Genomic DNA, 19,951 nt, shown 5'->3' with positions numbered 1-19,951 from the left:
CTCACAACAACCGGTCCAAATGCGTCTACAGCGAGGCTTGAACTCGGGACTTTAGGCCTCCCCAGCTCCAAAGTCCCACGATCACAAGCGAACGCCAGACACATCTGGACGCTTATGTATGTGAAAATTATTATATTTAATCTGCATAATTTCTAGACTGACGTTCGATATGTAAATAGAATCCCGTCACGCTCTTTTCGAAGCAGATGTTTACTGAGCAAGCTTTCTTTGAAGCTCTTCTTTCGCTTCTTGGTAGATCTTTTTGCGAGATTCCTCGGAAAGATCTTTTACGACTGTTTTTTTATTCCTTATGTTCGACTTTAATTTCTCGTACTTTTCCTCTTCGGCTAAGATAAGCGAGAATTCTACGTCGTCTATCTTTCTGTCACGCAAAGCCTTTGAGACAAGGTCAGTGATCGTATTTACTTTAGCCCTTGACAGGGCTATTGTCGTGTCATGCTTGGATATTTTGCTTGACAACTGTTTCATAATGCCCGTAGCAACAGCAGAAATAATACCACAGGCTGCCCCAACGCCGGCCAAAGGAACTCCAACGATTATTCCCGGCCCAGTAAGCGAAGTAGCAACGCCGGAGCCCGTTAACACAACGGATATGGATCCTGAAGTTATCGCAATCTTATGTAGCGTACTCCGGGCTCTGACGTATTTCTTCCTAACTTTTTCGTAGTGTTTTGTTTGCCCTTCCAAGTAAGCCAAGATTAAGTTCGCTTTATTCAGACGAAAGTTTTCAGCATCCCTAGGTAAATCAGGATAAAGTGGAGGTGCTGATGGTATAACATCCATTATATATACTAATGTACGACGCTTTTGGGAATAATATTGAGGAGCAGCCACATCACGACAACAGGGATTATGCCAACTGGAGGGCCTTTAGGAAGATGTTTCCGCATGCAGACCCTAGTAAGTTCGAAAGAAGACCCGATGGGATTTACTATAAAGGCTCCAGAGTGTACAGCAATGCGGACTTGGAGCCAAAGAACCCAAAACCCGAGCATAAAGAAAGGCAGCCTAATTTTCCAGAGAATTTATTACCGGCAACGGAGGATTACCCATTTTACGATAACAAAGGCGGCGCAAATGACTTTGCTAAGATGGTTACCTCTTTAGAAATCCCCGTGGGTTCTACGACTTTCAAAATAAAAGTCAGAGACATCTTTAGAGAAACTGCCATGAAACATACCTCAGGGAAAGAATCCAGAGAATGGTTATCAGGTCCCAACATGCGGTATTGGCCGCAGCAGTTAAACTTTGCTGTCTGGGCTGCTACTAAAGGATGCGGTATAGCCGCGGACATGTTCCATATTCCTTTCCTGCGATTTCATGTTGCTTTTACTATTCGTAGGATATTGTTTGAGTTAGGAGCGCCGCTTCCTAGTGACACTATCTTTAAGCCGAAGGATAACAAATATGACAAAGTCGCATGGGAGCGATTAAGGAATGAGTTTAAGCTTACCAACCCCGATTTTCGCAACAAAGAGGGTGCCGCCCATGGTTTAGGAGAGACTTACACCTATGCTTCGTATGTTGGCGCCAGCATAGAAACTCCGGGTATGGGGTATCCTAGCAGATGGGAATTCTCCGACTTAGGGGGTAAAGCGTCAAAAGGTGACTTGATTTACTTCATAGAAAGCAAAGAGAAATATCCTTGGGCGCCTTTCTTTGCCGCAAAGGGCATTGGACTGAAAAACCTAGCAAGGATTAACCGCAGCATTGAAGCCTTTGTTTACTGCATTCTAGGAGCACAGGTTAGCACTCGCAGCCCCATCGTAGATGCCAGTGGTGCGTCACAGGAAACGCAACAAGTATTCCTTGTCCTCTTCGAAAGCGCTGTTATCGAGAATGAGATTTCTAAGTCAGTTCAAAGATATCAACTTGCGGTGCAGCAATCTAAAGTGCGGATAGATTACGCCTTGTCGCCCGGTTGTTGGCTAATGCCAAGTAATTTGGTCATCAACGCCGATTCCATCGTGGGTTACAACAACAAACTTCGACAAGCTACTAAGGATATGAAGTTTGGGGTGAATGACGTGAACTCTGACACTCTTAGGAGCATCCTCCATTTCGTGGAGAAGCCTAAGAAGGAGCACATAGAAAAGCCCACACCAAAGAACGTAAAGAAGAAGGTCCTGCCTGCGATACGTGAGGAATATGACCATAACTTACTAAAAGCCGGCTTAGTAGCTGCAAGCATTGGTCTGAGTTATTATATATGGCGATGAACAACCCCTACGTAGCTGGAGTAGATTGTGTCTATACGACTTACACAGGCGAGAAAAAATACGCCTAGGCATCTTGGGTTGATGTCACGGGGATGTCTGTAGACTTGAACTACTCAGAAAAGAAGTTAATCCTTTGTAGTATTTGCATTGGCACGAGTAGTCACGCCAACGTGGGCTTCAGGTTCCTGGATGACAATGGCATACTGCAGCCTATGCGTGTGAAGACAAACAACAGGGAGCCTGCGCATTTCTCCGTAGAGCCGCCAACGAATAGCGCCGAAAATCATTCCGTTTGGACTTTCCACATGGTCGCCGATTGCCATGGGAAGGTAAAGCTGCAAATGCGCGTAGATGACACCGGGAGCGTTTGCATAAATAGTATAGAAAATCAGAGAGATACGGTTTATAATCACAAGACCATTAGCACTCTTACGGTAATGAGTCTATAGAAGGGAATTTATTCCCTGAAATATATGAATCCACACGCGAAGGAAGATTGGTTTCTACATTTTTTGGAGGAGAAGGACTACTTAGAACAGCATTGGCACGACACCGGAATGTGGGTGAAGGTTGGGGGCCTGGGATTGATCATGTGTACCATTTGCGTTTCGACGGGGTATTCGTGTAATGTCGGGTTTAGGATCGTTGATGAGGATGACCACCCATTACTACCCTACAGAAAAAAAGATAATAATAGGAACCCAGCTCATTTCTCGTCGGAGCCCCCACCGTTAAGCACAGAAGACTTAACGCCGGTAACTTTTCACATGATAGCCAATTGCCAATATGCGAAGTTACAAGTTCTCCCCAACGACGTTGCCTACCTTCGGATAAATGCCGCCCCGTCAAAAGATCCCCCAACGGATGCTGTTTGGAATCATAAGACCATTTCTACTATGACCGCCATACCGCTAGTTCCGCATTATCAAGGCGGCGCGAATACTATCTTTACTTATCCCCAGTCGAGGATGCCTCGAATGCCTGACGATGATAAGCCACCAGTAATACACAAGGATAAGATCAGCCCCTCATCTTCTTCAGGAGTACCACTCCAATAGCTACTACGAGGATCCAAATGTTATTCCCCACGAACTTTAGCAGTTCTCCGCCGGCCCTAAGCGCCAGGCCAAGAACGCTACCCAGCAGCCCAGGAAGACCGGCTGCCATCTTTTTTCCCAAGTCCGTCAGCCCATTGCCTAATTTCTTTACGCCCGCGCCTGTAGCCTTAAGCGCGGACAAGATCACGCCTACTACGCTCGAAATAGCGACCGCAAATGCCAGTGGAACGCCATACTTCAAAAGGGCTCTTTTTACCTTTTCCTTGGTGGTAAGCCCCAACTCCTTTTCCAGGTTGTCCTTTTGCGCCCGCAATTCCGCGACTCTTTCCTGAAGGGCTTCTAATTCCCTTTGTGCTGCCTCCCTTTCCTCTTCGGGACGAGTTTGGTCATTAATTATTTCCTGCTGCCGCTCTATTTGTCCCTCCAGGTCTTCCATAGCCTGATCTCTTTGCCGGATTTGTTCTTCCTTAGTGTTAATTTCGGCAACCAACTGCCGCCGTTCCTCTAAAGAGCCAGCTATGGTGGTACGTAAGTTCTTAGCTTCTTCCTTGCTTATGTCTAGGTCTTGCAGGGCAAGTTCGAAGGCCTTTTGGGCTTGGTCCCTATCGCGTAGGGCTTTGTCTGTTTGTTCTCTCATTTCTATTATTCTTTGGTTTTTATCGTTAAGTTCTCTCTTTTGAGCATCGAGGAGTAGTCGGTTTTGTCGCATGTATTCTGCCTCCCTTTCCTCCATTGTCTCCTTTAGTCCTTCGACTTCCCTTATCGCTTCGATGCTTTTTTGTTGCCGCTGCATTAGGGTCTCGAACTTTTCAAAGGCTTCGCTGGTGTTTTCATCGTTTTCTCTTAGTCTTTCCACCAAATTAGGTCTTCCTAATGCGTTTTTGATTTCTTTTGGGAGATTACTGGTGAGCCTGTCGGAGTCTCTCCTTTGGTAGAGATTATACCACTTATCCCTTCCTTGATACTGGATTTGAATTTGCCCCTTATCTCCGGTTTGGAAATTAAGGCGGGTCAAGTCCACATTTGGAAATTTCTCCCTTACTTCGTCTAAAAGCCCCCTTAGCATTTCAGTTCTTAGGTCCGTGGAATCCAAGTTTTGCAATTCCAAATATTCTGGAATAGATCGCCCTGGGTTCCTTGATTGCCACTTATCCTCTAAGGAACGCCAGGCCTCGCGGGCCCTGCTGCCATATTTGCGTCTTAGCTTGTCAAAAAGGCCCCGCCCGTCAACGTTGTCATTAGGAAGTAAAGACTCGTATTCTTCGTCGTTAATGTCTACTTGGCCTTCTTCGGTAAGGGGGTCAAAATCCGTTCCTTCTACTTCCATTATATATGATAAGCTCAAAGTTAAACCCAAACGTATTACCTAAGCAGGTTGGCGGACTGAAAGCAGAACGCACCTTTCACCGGGTTACATTCACACCTTCTAGCGCAAAGCTAGGAGAAACCTTGTACGTAGGCGTGCCCCGTCTAACGGATAACCTAGTCTTAGTTCCTGGCACCTTGGCTTTAAGGTTCCACAGATGAAAGGATTATCGTTAACAACGTGGGTCGCAACATTGTTTCTAAGATGCGCGTAAAGTTCGCCGGGGAATCCTTGCTGGACTTAAATAGGTACGATCTGTATACCACGTACAAAGACTTATGGTTGACAGCCTTTGACCGCGCGCAAAGGATAGAACAAGGAATTGGTAGTGTCATTCTGCGTAAGGTCCGCACACCTACGAAAACGCAACCTACTGACGGCAGCGGAGAAACCGCAGTGGCAGACGCAAAGCGAATAAAGACAGCCTATGGTAGCAAGTATGTCATACCACTGGACTTTGAAGTAATCACGAATCACGGTGTGTATTACCCAAGACAGTTATCCGAGCTACAGTTTGAAGTAACCTTAGCAGATGCTAATAACATCATTGGTGGGCTAAGCAGTGCACTTACCACGACAACCCCATACTCTATCACCAACTTAGAGCTACAGTACGAAACGGTATACAGCGAAGAGTTGGCCCGTAGCGCTGGCATGGAATACAGCTCCGGCAAGGCATTCCTTTACGACCACGTAGTGATGTATAAGACATTTAGCTTCTTGGATAAGACGGATGAGGTTATCAACCAAAGCATTAACCTCCCCCGAAGAAGTCTCACGGGGTTAATGCTGGTGTTTGCTAAACCCTACGAGGCCGGTAAGCGCGACTCCGAAGCCTTTCACAACCCTAACATTACTAACGTCGGCGTGAATATTAACGGCGTTCCAAACAAGGTTTACTCCCAGGGAATAAAGCCTGAAGACATTTACAGAGAGGCCGCGCGCAAGTTTGGCGACCAAATTAGCCCTGAGGAATTCTTTAATGATAAGTACGCGCTGTGGATCGACATGCGCACAACGAACGACGAAGACCTACATGGTCAGGGTTTACGTTTAGTAAATACGCAGGATGGGATAACATTGGAGATCAAGCGCACCAAAAACGCCAGTGCGGGCGACGGAGACAAAATAAACTGCTACGTTTTCGTAGTCTCAGACGCGCAACTGAGCGTAGAAATGAATCAGCTAAAGAGCGTTGCCTACTAGGCTCGCGTTCCTTGAGCCAAGCGAAAGGATAAAAAAATATTCCTTACGTATAATATGCTTCGCGTATTTCAAAACAACGAAACCAAACTGCAATGCATAATGCAAGGCGACAAGCTGTACTTTAAAGCAAAGGAAGTGGCACTGGCGTTAGAATATGAAAACACCAGGAAGGCGATTAGAAATCACGTTTCTGAAAAGTACCAGAAAAGATTGGATGAGTTAAGAGGAACGAATCGTTCCCCCTTTACTACACAACCAAATGCCGTGTTCATCTCAGAGCCTGGGTTGTACGAACTGATATTTAGTTCGAAGTTACCTAAAGCGCTGGAATTCCGCGATTGGATATTTGAGGAAGTACTCCCCACCCTTAGGAAAACAGGTAAGTACGAGGTCGAGAAGCGGTTTGATGGTCCAAACAAGTTGGTATTCAAAATAGAAAATGAATTCGACCTGCATAAAAAGGTAGTGGACTACATCCGCAGGTTTTACCCCCAAATGCTTGTGACCCCTGGTCTAGGCGAACTGCAGGATTCGGACTGCAAACGTATAAAGTGTTGGCAGAAAGGATATCAACGCGGTCAGCCCGACCTGCTCATCTTGAATGCGCACACCCATTACCGTGGATTCTGCATCGAGCTGAAGACTCCAAAAGGCAACGGGGTATTATCCGAGGATCAGCGACTACTCTTACAGAGGTATGAAGAAAACGGTTATAAGGTAATGATTAGCAGCGACTACGACGTCATTTGCAGGGAGATCACAGAGTATGCAGAGCGCCTACGAATTCCTTGCAGGTGGTGCTGTAAGGCCTTCAAGACCTCGGAGACCTTGGCAACGCACTTAAAGATATTCCATAGGTATAATGAGCCTGCGGCAAATACATTGGCGAGATCTAATAGAAGGTATTGCGTATGAAATAAAAAATTATGCCGTCTTCGAGGATATCAACCGCTTGCGGCTGGTCCTCAAAGACAGTGACGGCATAGAGTATTCCCTGTGGGCGCCTGATAGGGTCAGGTACGTCATACAGGGCGAGGAATTCACCCATCTGCGCTCGCATGGTAAGAAGAATGGGAGGTGGGAGTTCGACATTGAAAGGAGGGTCACTCCATCTCCTCTTTGTAGTTAAGCGCGTCTGCTAAAGTCCGCTGCGCTTTAGGATCCGCGGAGCACCAATGCCCCACAAAGGATTCTTCGGGGAATACCTTGCCACAATGAAGGCAGGTGTATTTTTTCTCCTCACGAATTGCGGGGGTTTCAGGGATTATGCAGTCGCTTGGTAGTTCGCATGTAATACAGTCCATATATTGAAAGGGCGATTAGGAATCCTCCAAAGAATGCGGCTGCGTAGGCTAGCATATACCTTTAAAAGGGGTCCTTATTTTTATTGTTGATTGTTAACAAACAACAAGAAAAATAAGATCAGGATTTGAGACTCTTTGCACAAACCCTGCTTTACTATTAAAGGCCCCAAGAAATGCTATTGCGTATCATATATTTCAAAGAGTGTCTCAGAATGTTGACGCTTAGGTTAAATCTTTGTTAAGACACCCCGGAAACTATTTCAAAGAGTGTCTCAGAATGTTGACGCTTAGGTTAAATCTTTGTTAAGACACCCCGGAAACTATTTCAAAGAGTGTCTCAGAATGTTGACGTTTAGGTTAAATCTTTGTTAAGGATGCCTGGAAACTATTTCAAAGAGTGTCTCAGAATGTTGACGCTTAGGTTAAATCTTTGTTAAGACACCCCGGAAACTATTTCAAAGAGTGTCTCAGAATGTTGACATTGTTAAGACAGTTGAAGATATGTTCCTCTTCTCTGACACAACCACAACGATCGCACTCCTGCCTCCAATACTCCCTTTTAGTCCACGGAACGCCTTCGGCGCGTTCAAAAGAGGGGAAAGTACGGACTATCTTCTTATGGTAATCTATGCGATTCCTTAAGTAATCCTCTTTATGCGGGCAGCGACACATCAAATCCGCACATTGGTAGCAATCCACGCCTTCCAAGTCGTAAGCGCGGGAGAGAAACCTATAATCATGCGTTCTCCGGTGCGTCTGTAAACGTTGACGACTACTAAGTATCTTATTACAGAAACTACACTGTCTGGTTCGATTACAGACGCCCCTTTTCAGATGCTGCTGCATTTCGAAGGGGTTGTGGAATTCCTTATTACAGTCCTTACAAAGCCCACAAATGCGTTTATCCTGATGTTGTTGCATCTTTTGAACGGTGCTGAATTCCTTACCGCAATCCTTACAAACCTTACTAATTGGCTTCTTCGTGCAAACTCCATGCCGAACATGGTATTGCAGTCTTTGTTTGGTGCTGAACACCTTCTTACACAACAAGCAGTCCATATATACTTAACAATATCTTAGCCTCCATTTAACATCCTTAACAAAGATTTAACCTTATTGTCAACATTCTGAGACACTTTTTAAATAGTTTCCACATATACTTAACAAAGATTTAACCTTATTGTTAACATTCTAAGACACTTTTTAAATAGTTTCCAGGCATCCTTAACAAAGATTTAACCTTATTGTCAACATTCTGAGACACTCTTTGAAATAGTTTCCAGGCAACCTTAACAAAGATTTAACCTTATTGTTAACATTCTACGAGGGATATCGCATGAAGTCCTTAACGGACTCCTTAGCCCACGTTGCCATCGTTATCAGCGCGCCAAACCGTTCTGCACGCTTCAGACCACACATTTCATCGTACAACTCCTGCACGCGCTCTTTTAACCGGTCTATCTCCTCCCTTTGCATTTCTATGGTGTCTCTTTTATCTTTTGCGTCGGCGACAATTCTTTGCACTGCTTCCACCGGTGTGTAGGCACCTTCCATATATATCAGGGAACAAGTTCCCTTCGAAAGAAGGGATATAAATGAACCCAGATCACATGCCTTGTAACGCTCTGATAGTAGGACCCACCGGCTGCGGAAAGACCCAGTTCGTAGTAGAGCAGCTATTAGGACCCTTTAGATACCGCTTCGACTACATCGTGCTATTATGCCCCACCTACGTGAATAACCGCACCTGGACGGGCATAGGAGTGAAAGATGACGACTTCTTTGTGGACATACTGGATCCTAACGAGTTATCCAGCCATCTTAAGTTCTGGCACAAACAATTCCCTAAAGATACGCAAACCTTGCTCATACTGGATGACATCGCCTGTGGGGATGACGTAAAAAGACGCACTTCCGAATTAGTGAAGCTTGCCTTTAGCGGCCGACACGACAATATTAGCGTTTGGTTGCTCTCGCAGCAGCTTACCAGCGTCTCTAAGCCTTTTAGGGAAAACATAGGTTCGCTTGTCGTATTTTATACTCCGAGCAAGTCTGATCTGGAAACCATCTTAAGCGACTACGGCGGTGAGATATCCAAGGAACAGTTACACGAATACATGCGGCATTTAAAGACGCACCAACATTCCAAGATGATCTTCTCTTTGAGGTTTCCCTACACGGTTGGAATCTATGATTCCTAATGTATATGGACATTGAGCAGCTCTTAGATGAAGTCCCCACACAGTTAGATGAAAGTAACCTCAAGGAACAACTTAACATTCTTGTGTCTTCTGGGAAGTGTAAAGAAATGATAGGCAAGGAACTTACCCATGAGCAGGTTAATAAGTTGTCGGAAGAGGAAGTCAAGAAGTTCCATAAGAGGTACGAGGCTGCCCTTGCAAGTAAGACCACGGACGCCGTAGCAGACTCCGCTATCCGACTTGCGACTAAATTGCTTGGACTTGCGCTGCCTATAGACGACGTGGAGCAACTGCGGAAGGACATAAGCGAGGACTATGTTATCGCCCAAGAACTTAAGATAACCTGTGGGTGGTTGTCTTTGAAGTGCGGTAAGTTAATGGCAGTCGCCTCTGCGGCACTTCGCGTAGCTCAGCACGTCGACTTGAAGGAGGTACTGGTATCTTGGAAGGACTTCAAGAAGGACAGAGACGTTGAAAAGGTCTTCCAGGCGGCACTTGCTAAGGTACCTGATCAAGTCGCCTCAAGTACTTAGTCAAGTCGTTGTCAAGTCACCTCAAGTACTTAGTCAAGTCGTTGTCAAGTCATTGCCAAGTCATTGTCAAGTCGTCATCAAGTTACTTGTCAAGTCCTTCAAGTCCCTTAATATAAGATGAGTGGCACCGAAGAACAACCACCCGTAGAAGATACCAAGATTACCAAGGCTAAATCTCCGGGCAGAGTCGCTGCCGGAAAGAAGCTCGCGGAGATGAATAAAAAGAACAAAGCCAAAAAAGAAGAAAAGGTGGAGGAAAAAGAAGAGGAATCCTTTATTAATCCGGGATACGTCATTGGCGCGTTAGGAGTCGCTATAGCAGCAGGCAGCCTCTACTTACAATGGCGGGCTACGAAGCCAAAAGTAAAGTGGGAGGCCGTGCATGTGCCGCCAACATATCACGCACCTGTGGAACCGGCTGTTAGAAAAAGTAAGATCCCTGAAATGGAGTAGATTTATCACCCGTGGCGACCTAGATTTTCCTTCTCGCTTTGTAATATAATGTCAACCGCGTTATTGAAAACTGTTGAAGAAGCAGCTATCATTACTTCCATCGTTGCGGGTATCGGTTGGGTAGGTAAGAAAGTGCTCAAAGAAGACTTTACTGAAGACCCAAGCAAGAGCTTCGCTAATTTTGCTAAGATGACCGCTGCCGTTGGCGGGGCTATCATGGTAAAGGATTACCTACGGAAGGAAAAGTACCTGCCAACGACGTAACTCGTGAAAATCCCTGTGATTTTCTAATATATAATGGCTAGCGTGGTCGCAGGTGGAGTTATTGCAGTCTTAGCATTCACTGGAGCTAATTATGGCGGTCAATATTTGGATAGATTAGTTAGAGGCGACAAAAGCGGAGATTTAGCCGCCGAAAGGAAGAGACACGACTTAGCGCTGGAGAAATATCAGCGAGACGTGGCGGCTTGGAATGAAAAAAGACAAGCTTACAGGGATTGGTTGGACAAGAACTACCAAGACAAGATGCAGGCGGATAAGAACTTCGAAAACACAGACTACGGCTTCAAACTTTATGCGCAAGCACACCCCGCGGCATTAACGGGGTTGAAAAGGCCTCAGTTCAAGAATTACTACCAGCCTTCTAAGAAACAAAAAGACAATGAGCTGGTATTTGTAGGAGTTGCAGGGCTGGCAGGAGGCGCGGCTTTGGCGTATCTAATATAATGATCGTCTTTTTGGAAAGCGATAAAAATAACTTTACCACTTATTTAAATCCCCCCATTAAAGCCCATAAGGTTCGGCTCATAAGTTGCTCTTTGTACAATTCTTGGTATAACCTGATTAGGGGCATAGTCACTGAGCATACAGGAGGATCTAACTATCAAGCCGTATTGCTGCCCGATGGACATTATACACCAATCACACTGGCCAAGGAATTAGCAAAACACGGTTATACTCTCACCACAGGATTGCCGCACGAAATGACCCTCAAACATAATATGTCAAATTATTCAATGACTTTTGGAAAGTCTGACCCATTGGGATCTTTATTATGTGCCTCAGGCAAGACGATTACCAACACAGCCATACCTGTGAAATGGAAAGTCGCATCCTCTTACGAAGTCTATTGCGACTTGGTCCATAGTTACAACAATGGAGAAAAGTCTTCTCTTATGTCTAAGTTCCTGCCCAAAGGTAATCCATTCGATCTGGTGGAATACACTCCCATTTCTTTGAGCTATGACTTGTCTAATTTGGTAGAAAGCATAAACATCACCATTAAGGTGGACGGAAAGACGGTGGATTTTAACGGACGTAAGATCAATCTTGTCCTATCCTTCGCTTGAATCAAGCGAAGCGCGATTCTATTCATATAATGGGCCGCGTAGAGGACAAACTTAAAAGGATTTACTACGGGCCTGAAGGCTATTGGAAAGGAGCGTCGGCCATCAAGAAACTCGCGACCGCGGCCAGGGTATCAGAAGAAACGGCTAAGAATTGGTTAAAAAAGCAAACCCTCTGGCAGGTTTATCTTCCCGTGCTAAGTACATTCCCAGGCCCAGCTTTACCGTAAATGCCCCCAATGAAGTTCATCAGGCGGATTTGCTTTTCTTACCGCACGATAAGGTGAGAAAGAAGACCTATAGATACGCTTTGACCGTAGTTGATATCGCAAGCAGATACAAGGACGCCGAACCCATAACCAGCAAGGATTCTGGGGAAGTCGCAGAAGCCCTAGGTAGGATTTATAAGCGCGTCTTGAAATGGCCTAAGCTGCTGCAAGTGGATGCGGGGACAGAGTTCATGGGCGTGGTTACTAAGACCCTGAAAGACCACAGCACTAAGATTAGGAGAGCCGAAGCTGAGTACCACAGGGGTCAGAGCATTGTCGAAAGATTCAATAAGACCTTGGCTGAGCGTCTCTTTGGATACCAGTATTGGAAAGAGCTGGAAGATCCCTCCAAGCGCAACAGGGAATGGACCCAGATGCTCCCCCAGGTCGTCGCTGCTTTGAACAACGAGGCGGCCAGGGCTACGGGAATGAAACCCAAGGATGCCATAAAAAAGAAACACGTGGAACATAAGTCCTTCGTCAGAAGTTCAAGGGCGGTCGGACTGAAGGAAAAAAAGCTCCCCCGCAACATAGTGGTCAGATACCTCTATCAGCCGGGGGAACTCGAAGGTGGCAGTAAGAGAGCCACGGATCCTAACTGGTCCCTGGAAACGTATGAGATTTCGAAGTCCGTCACCAAGGAAGGGCAACCCGTGTTGTATTACCTAGATGGCCCAAGTCGCGGATTCGTCAAGGAAGAGCTGCTCATAGTTCCCAAAGACTCAAAGTAGTGCTGCTCCACGCGCCCGATTACACTCTAGGCATGTCAGTCTTACGTTGCCTCTGCAATGGCCGCGCTTGTTGTTAATACGATCCACGGAGAACTGCTGATCATCATTCGGGTCAAACCTCCATAGTAGCGGTATGTTACACTTTGCACACCTTGCCCCTTTCTTATAGACGTCGTCCACACATAAGTCGAGCTTTAACCCCTTTCCTTCGTCGTGGCGCTTGTAGCGAAGGAGTTTCTTGGCAATGTTCTCCTTTGCTATGTCTTCTGGGGTGCGGTCGTAGCGCAGTTGCGGCCCCCAGGCTCTTTTTAACTGTTTGGCATACTCCACACGACTTACGGCGGTGTAGATAAGGTTGCTCCAACACAGCCGCTGGTCTATGATCCACAGCGTTTCTTTTATGGTAAGCCCTTGCGCGCTGTGGACTGTCATACAATAACCCAAACGCCAGTCGGGATGGGAGGTTATTTTTTCGACCTTTCCCATAGGCACCCAGGCTTTATCGTGCGTTACTGCGTTCTGCAGTTGGATGTCGGTACCAGGTACCCAGACGTCTCTTTTTTGCATGCGGGTGTCGTGGGGTTTATAACAAACGGGTACGGGATGCGTAGGGAAGCGCTCTCGGTGTATATTTAGCAAATCCTTTTGTATGCGAGACTGTGCTGCGCGTTTGCTGCTCAGCACCAGATCCTTTGGATGCCATGTGTAAAGGAAGTCCTCGTATTTCTTCGCTCGTACGCGTTTGCGCAGTGTCTTGCATTGCTCGGCATCACTAAGGCCCCTTAATTCCGCTTTCAGGTTTCTTACTTGATCCTTACTGCGGTAGTCGGTGTTAATTTCCTCCGCATGGTCTACGAACCCCTTTAGCCATTCGTGGGGCATCTCTCCGGCTATTGGAGGAGGCTGGCAGGGATCTCCGGCGAATATCACTTGACACTTTCCACGGAGGAATTCTACGAACTCCTGCAGGATTTCCAAAGGTACGGTGCAAATCTCATCCCAAAGTATTACTGGTGGTATGTCGTGGATAGCTTCCGGTACCCACTTTTGGCCATTCCAACGAAAGAAGCTGTGGTACGTTTGAGCGTCGTAACCCATTTCGCAGAGTTCTCTTTCCAAACGATGCGTTGGCGTTAGCACCTTTACTTTTGGGAATAACTGCAGTACGCGCGTCGTCTTACCGCTGCCTCCCGTACCGTAAAGGTAAGAGAAGCGTTGGTAAGAGATTGGGTCCGCAACTGAAGGTAGAGGCTCTTTGGTAGGCGTTACGGTGCCCTGGGCGTGCTCGCCGTGATATTCTACGCGGCCTCTCCAAGCTTTGATCTCTTCGTCTTTGACGCGCCATTGGCCACTTTCCGCTAACTCGTCTTCTGTGTAGAATTCTTTCATCTTTTCTAAGACGTGCGGTTTCACGTACAAAGAATCCGTGGCTACACGCGGAATGTCTTCTTTGTCGAACCGCAGCAGCATCGCGAGAAGGTTAATGTGCGCGTAGGCTAACATGCTGGCACGCAGATGGTAATACTGCGGTCGATGGTCCTGGTAGTAACACAAAGCATTCCACTTACGTTCTTTTTGCTCGGCTTCTATGAAATAGTCCCACTTCTCCACGGACACCATGGTTCCTTGGTCATGGGCGCTCTTGATGAGGAAGCTTAGTTCGCCTTCGTCCGTTATCAAGCGACGCTGCATATGTTTTTCTCCCTCCTTAGCGCCCTGGGTGAATTTACCTATGACAATCCTCGCGGTGGGGTTATGCTCTGGTAACCATTTGGTAAAGGCGCTGTGACAAAGTATGGCTTCATGCGCTGTGTATTCGAGCAGCTTACGCTCTTCAAAGAACTTCAATAAGGGCACCGGTATCCATTCTTTCTCCTGCAGGTGCTTTCCGTACCACGCATAGATTATTGGATGCAGGCCCGACGCTAATTTCCAAGAGGTCAATCGTACAAACCCCGTTGCCGGGGAGTCGTAGTGACCATCTAGAGACACACGGAAGAATTGGGAGTCTGGATGTCCGTAACGGTCGTAATATTCCTTACAATCTCCTAGACCTTTAAAGCTTGCAGGGTAACAGTGTTTCATATCCAAAGACACGTATTGGTCTTCGTCGTATTCCATGTTCCACAGACCACCGTGACCGTGTTCTACACAGGCTTTGGCTATGTCTCCGAACTCTTTTGGGGTAGGTTTCCATCCATTTCTTTTCTTTGCGGCTAAGAAGTCCAAGCTGCGACTGCTAAGGACCTCGTCAGAGAAGTCTTCCCCTAAGGTCTCACAGGCGCTTTGAATGCGCTGTTGTTCAATTTCGGGTCGATACAAAGTGCCGTCTTGCGTCATAAACTGACTTCCTTCTGAATCCATCACCCAAATGGAATTCTCATGGATTAACTCTGCCAATGGAGAATTCTTATAGACCTTCGTTTCCTTCTTTCTTGGGAACCGCAGTTCGCGCCAGGCGTGCCCATTGTGCTGGTAGATGACTATAGGCGCACCACGGCCCCCATATTTGTGTGTTCCGGAGTAAATGAAGCCGTCGGTGATATCTTTCACATGGATTCGCCTCTCCAGCGCCGTTTCTAACTTCTTGATGTTGTCTATCGACCCTCCGGTCCTATTAGTATCTTTTTCCCATTTCCTGATGGCTTCTCTTCTCTTTAAAGTCAGTTTACCGCCCCGAGAGGAGTCTTCAAAGAACTCTCTTACTAACTTCCCTACGCAATTACCGGGATGTCGCATCGGTTTCAACTTCTTAACGTCTGGCGTCTTTATCTTGTACGCACCGTAAATGACTACGGTAACAGGGTAAGCAACCTCGTAGAACAGCATGTCTATTCCTACCAATGCTCCCGGGCGTGTGTTTTCGTTTAAGACAAACAAGTCCTTCTTACCAGACGCCCTGATAGGATTGCGCCCCTTTTCTATCATCCACTCGCCGTCTAAATACTTTATGAACGTTAACTCCAACCGGTAATTACCTTCGGGCATCAAGTCAATTATCCTTTCTGCTCTTTCTTCGCTCATCGTCTCATCTGTATCTCCCTCCATAAATGTTGTGAAGGCAAAGTCCGCATCCAGGCGATCCAACACCTGAGTTCGCAGTCGGCGCACAGTTTTGTTACGAATGCTCGTGATGGTGTCCATCTATATGTAAGGAATATCTTAACCTCCGTTTACGATTCCCAACACAGCAGCAGTAAGGACTTGTCGCGCGGGTATTTCCCGCTGCCGGCGCCTTCCTTAAACCGCCTGTAAAACCCGTAAATCTTTGACATTGACCGCGAGTCCCCCTTACTGCCTACGGGTTTGGTACGGGTAAAGTGGTCAAATCGGATATTCGCCTAAAAGTCCGTAGAGTTGGCTCAAATAATTCCCGCGGCCGGCGCCGTTACGTGGGGGCAGGTAATCCCCGGCGTATTCCGAACAGCAGTCGCGAGTCCCCCTTACTGCTGCTTAAAGACAGCCGAACTAGAAATATTAATTAACCATCGTAATCGTAAACAAGGATATGTAAGCAAGATGTTAATGACTTCTAAGCGTGGACTTCTAAGAATCTTCAAACTTCATGGGCATTAGATTATTTTGGTTAACTATTCTTGCTTTGATACAGTTATTCAAAGCAGTATTTTCTGTAATCGAATATCAGTTCTAAGAGATAAACTAGTCGGGTTAAAGAACTACGCGCCTGATCAATGGCTTCGACTTTTTAATTATTTTTCAAGCTGACCCGATTCTGATCACTTGATGATTTATTTTAAAGATATTTTGGCTGTGAAAGCTACTTCAAATAAATACCAGGTACATATACGTTTACTTGAGTTTTGATTTTGTTATTAAGACTAATAACATGATGAAGATCATAGTTAATGGAGCGGAATGGTTGGGAAACCCTATGTTTGTGTTCGACTTTATCCATTGTTATATGACGTTGACGGTGCTCAGAAAAGGAAAAGTTGCTCCGTTTGTTCATAGTATTCGGGAATATAGAAGATTTTTAACCCTTAAAAATGTTCTAAAATACTTATTATTTGTTAATTAATCCTATATGATAAATACAAATTGTTCATTTAAAAGAAAATTGCCTTTTTTCATGCTTTCTTATTTATCATCTATTAACTTAGCTGTACCTGTGCGGAAACATTCATCCGCATAGTTTGTGGTCATCGAATGAAAGTTTTCACTTTCAAAATGTTCATACATGAAAATAATAAGGAAATGAGTATTTTCAGCCATACTTGCTTTGGTTCATTGATTGATTGATTGATTTAGCTTTATTACCATAATTTTCAAAACTAATTTTTTACGATAATATTAAAACAGGTATTGGTAATAGCTACTTAGAATAGCTAGGCTAATCGAGCTGAGTAGCTGCTAAGATTAATTGAGATATAGTAGGCCATAGTAATAAATGATAATAAAGAACAAATCATATATAGTAGTATCTGATCTTATTAACCAGATACGCGCCAATTCTATTGTTTTTTATGTAGGTTTTGAAAGGTAGGAATACCTGCATTCTAAAACCGGGGGCGGCTTTGATTATCAACAGTGGAGTTTGGGGCTGAATTCAAAACCCGGGATAGGTCTTGAATTAAAAATTCAAGACCTATCCCGGGTTTATAATTCAATGTCATTTCAAGAGCTCACTAGACTTGCATCCAGTCTCGCTCTATAATTTTTTCCGTTTCTTGGGGTTCCTGTGTTATGTATAAAATTGTATAAAATTGTTTCAAAGCGCTCTCCGAGAAACATTGCACGAAGGAGAGAAGAAAACGCGCTGTGTTTTCTCTGAGAGCGCTCGTAAACCAAACACTTTAAACACAACATACACATGAAGCTCAAGAAACCGGGAAAAAATTAACGAGCGAGAACAGATTGAAAGCCTAGTGAATTTTGAATTCAAAATAATAATGATAAAAGGAAATAAAGCTTGCGATCCAGAATTTATCAAACATTCATTTTCAACTTAATTACTATCTCCAAGACTTACTACAAAAAGAAATTAAGATTGATATTAACTTTTTTTGTTGAAATCCTCTAAACCTTCAGTGACGTCTTGTTTTACCGGGTGGTATACGTCCACTTGTTGGTCTTCAAGCTTAGCCTTTTTCACATCACAGCCATGTATAACATCAAAAACCATTATCTGTTGGTATGTAGAGGTACGCTTATAGCTTCGAACTGCATTCCTCCGATGACCTAACAAAATTGATTTTAAATTAAAAACAGAGCTATTAAAATCAAGAAAAGTTTACAGCAATCTCATTACATGCCTGTTTTCTCGCAGATAAGCTGTTCATCTATTCCCTCGTCATACAAACGTGTCGCTGCCGCTGCACGGAGAGAATGATTTGTTCTGTATCCCTTTAATCCACAAGCTTCGCAAATTGTTTTCACGGTAGCACACAACTTATTATGGCCCACAGGAACCGAGCTATACCAACAGTTTGGCTTGGGACGCTTGAGCGGAGTCAAATATAATGCATCCTGCTCTCCAGGCTTGTGGATAGGGCTGTAAAAGAAATGTATAAATAAGTATTGTTAAAAGAAATATCACATCTCTCTTTATTCACCTTCTGTTCATAAGCTCGAGTTGATTTTGGCTTTACTTTGCGATCTCTTAAACGTCCAGCATTGGTTTTTGACACATCTTCACAGTATTCTAAAAACTTCAAGCCCCTCTTTTCGTCTTTGCAAACACTCATTTGGGAATTGATCCTTCTTAATCTCCGGTGCTCTTGGATCCCACGTAAAGCAAAATGAAGGCCTAATAGGTACACGATAGTATTAAGTAGCTGCTGGGGATGTTTATCGCCGAGCAAATCTTGATTCCATAGTTGCCCCTCTTCATTTAAGGTGATCATTTCGGCCTGTTTTTTGGAACGTCCTAAGCCTTCACTGGCTGCTTCTTTCATGGAAGCATCTAGACACGATCGCAATTGTGAAAACTCGGAGTCATTGAATAACTTTGTGTCGCGCCCTCTCATTTTCAAATGGTGTCGAATGGCGGCTATGACTCCATGTAGAGTACTTGGTGGACATTTTTCCCCGTCTTTCCTTCGTGCTTCAATAATGAAGAGCGACAAATTCTTATCTAGCATTTGGTTTGACATCACTTCTAAGCTTATGTATAGATGATATCGTATCTTTGCTCCCTTCCTTTGACTTCGAAACTCGCACATTTCTCTCCAACGCCACTCACACTGAGGAACCGAGCTATCTCTGCTATTTGTTGGTACTTGTTCTAGCAATTCACCAATATCCTTACCAAAATCTGGCAGGTCTTGGATAATAAGAACCGCATGAGGGAGTGATAAAAATGTCGTTGTCCTCATTGTCACTACTCATAGTTATCCGAAGACCAGTTACAACAAACTGGGCAGTTCATTTTCATCGCGTATAGCAGTTTAACAAAGGACACTCAATACAGTGGTTTGTTCAGCATCAACTAATACAAACTAATTAGTCATTTTCGTTTCACGGTGAAATGAAAACGACTCTAGTACAAACAAATTAGTACAATTTCACGGATTAAATGCGTTCACTCTAAAATTTTTATGCAATTAAAACCACTGTTTACTATAGTTAAATTGGTACTATTTTCATAAAGCTTCTCCGGATTCCATGAGCCTTTTCAAAAACTAATGTTTACATTCAAAACAATAGAAAACTTCAAAATATATTGCATAAAACAATAGAATTGGTACTATTTTGATAACGCTTCTCCGGATTCCATGGGCCTTTTCAAAAACTAATGCTTACATTCAAAACAATAGAAAACTTCAAAATATCTTGCATAAAGACAATAGAATTGGAGCGTGTCTGGTTAATAAACCGGTTCAAACCCACGGGCTTGGGCCTACGGCCCTCGGTCTTGAATTTTCATGAAAGCCCTCGACCTGTGGTTTGAACCTTTATATACAGATAATGAAAAAAGTATAGATGTATTAGCGGAGCCCCATACTTAAGAAAAAATGGTAAACCATCGAGTTGATTTTTCATGGTTTGGCTGACGTCCGTCCGTCCGGGCGTGTACACAACACAGGAATCCCGCTTGATATCAAAGCAAAACTACAAATGCGGCTCTCAAATGCACAGAAAAAATCGCTTTAGGACAAGTTATAGACCAAAAACAATTAAAAAAACACTTTCATGTAGTCAAAGATGGATCAAGAAGTGTTCTTCAAGAATTCAGGTGTGTGTTTTTTAGCAAACAATCGTATATATATATATATATATATATT

The 19,951-nt window shown here is 44.6% G+C and overlaps 1 protein-coding gene and 1 long non-coding RNA gene across 7 annotated transcripts in view; one reads left to right on the top strand and one right to left on the bottom strand.

Moving 5' to 3' along the window:
• LOC116288671 (uncharacterized) overlaps positions 1–19,951 on the bottom strand; it is a 371,660-nt gene that overhangs the window by 24,084 nt on the left and 327,625 nt on the right. The gene's annotated exons all lie outside the window — the stretch shown is intronic.
• The window catches only part of LOC148911163 (uncharacterized), a 130,689-nt gene that overhangs the window by 10,648 nt on the left and 100,090 nt on the right, over positions 1–19,951 (top strand). The gene's annotated exons all lie outside the window — the stretch shown is intronic.

This window comes from Actinia tenebrosa, unplaced genomic scaffold (assembly GCF_029948245.1).
Source record: "Actinia tenebrosa isolate PJP-AT-01 unplaced genomic scaffold, QUT_ActTen_1.0 PGA_scaffold14__42_contigs__length_11649687, whole genome shotgun sequence".
In the NCBI taxonomy this organism is placed as follows: Eukaryota; Metazoa; Cnidaria; class Anthozoa; order Actiniaria; family Actiniidae; genus Actinia; species Actinia tenebrosa.
The sequence above is the reverse complement of the archived record's forward strand: the minus strand, read 5'-3'. Positions and strand labels throughout refer to the sequence as shown.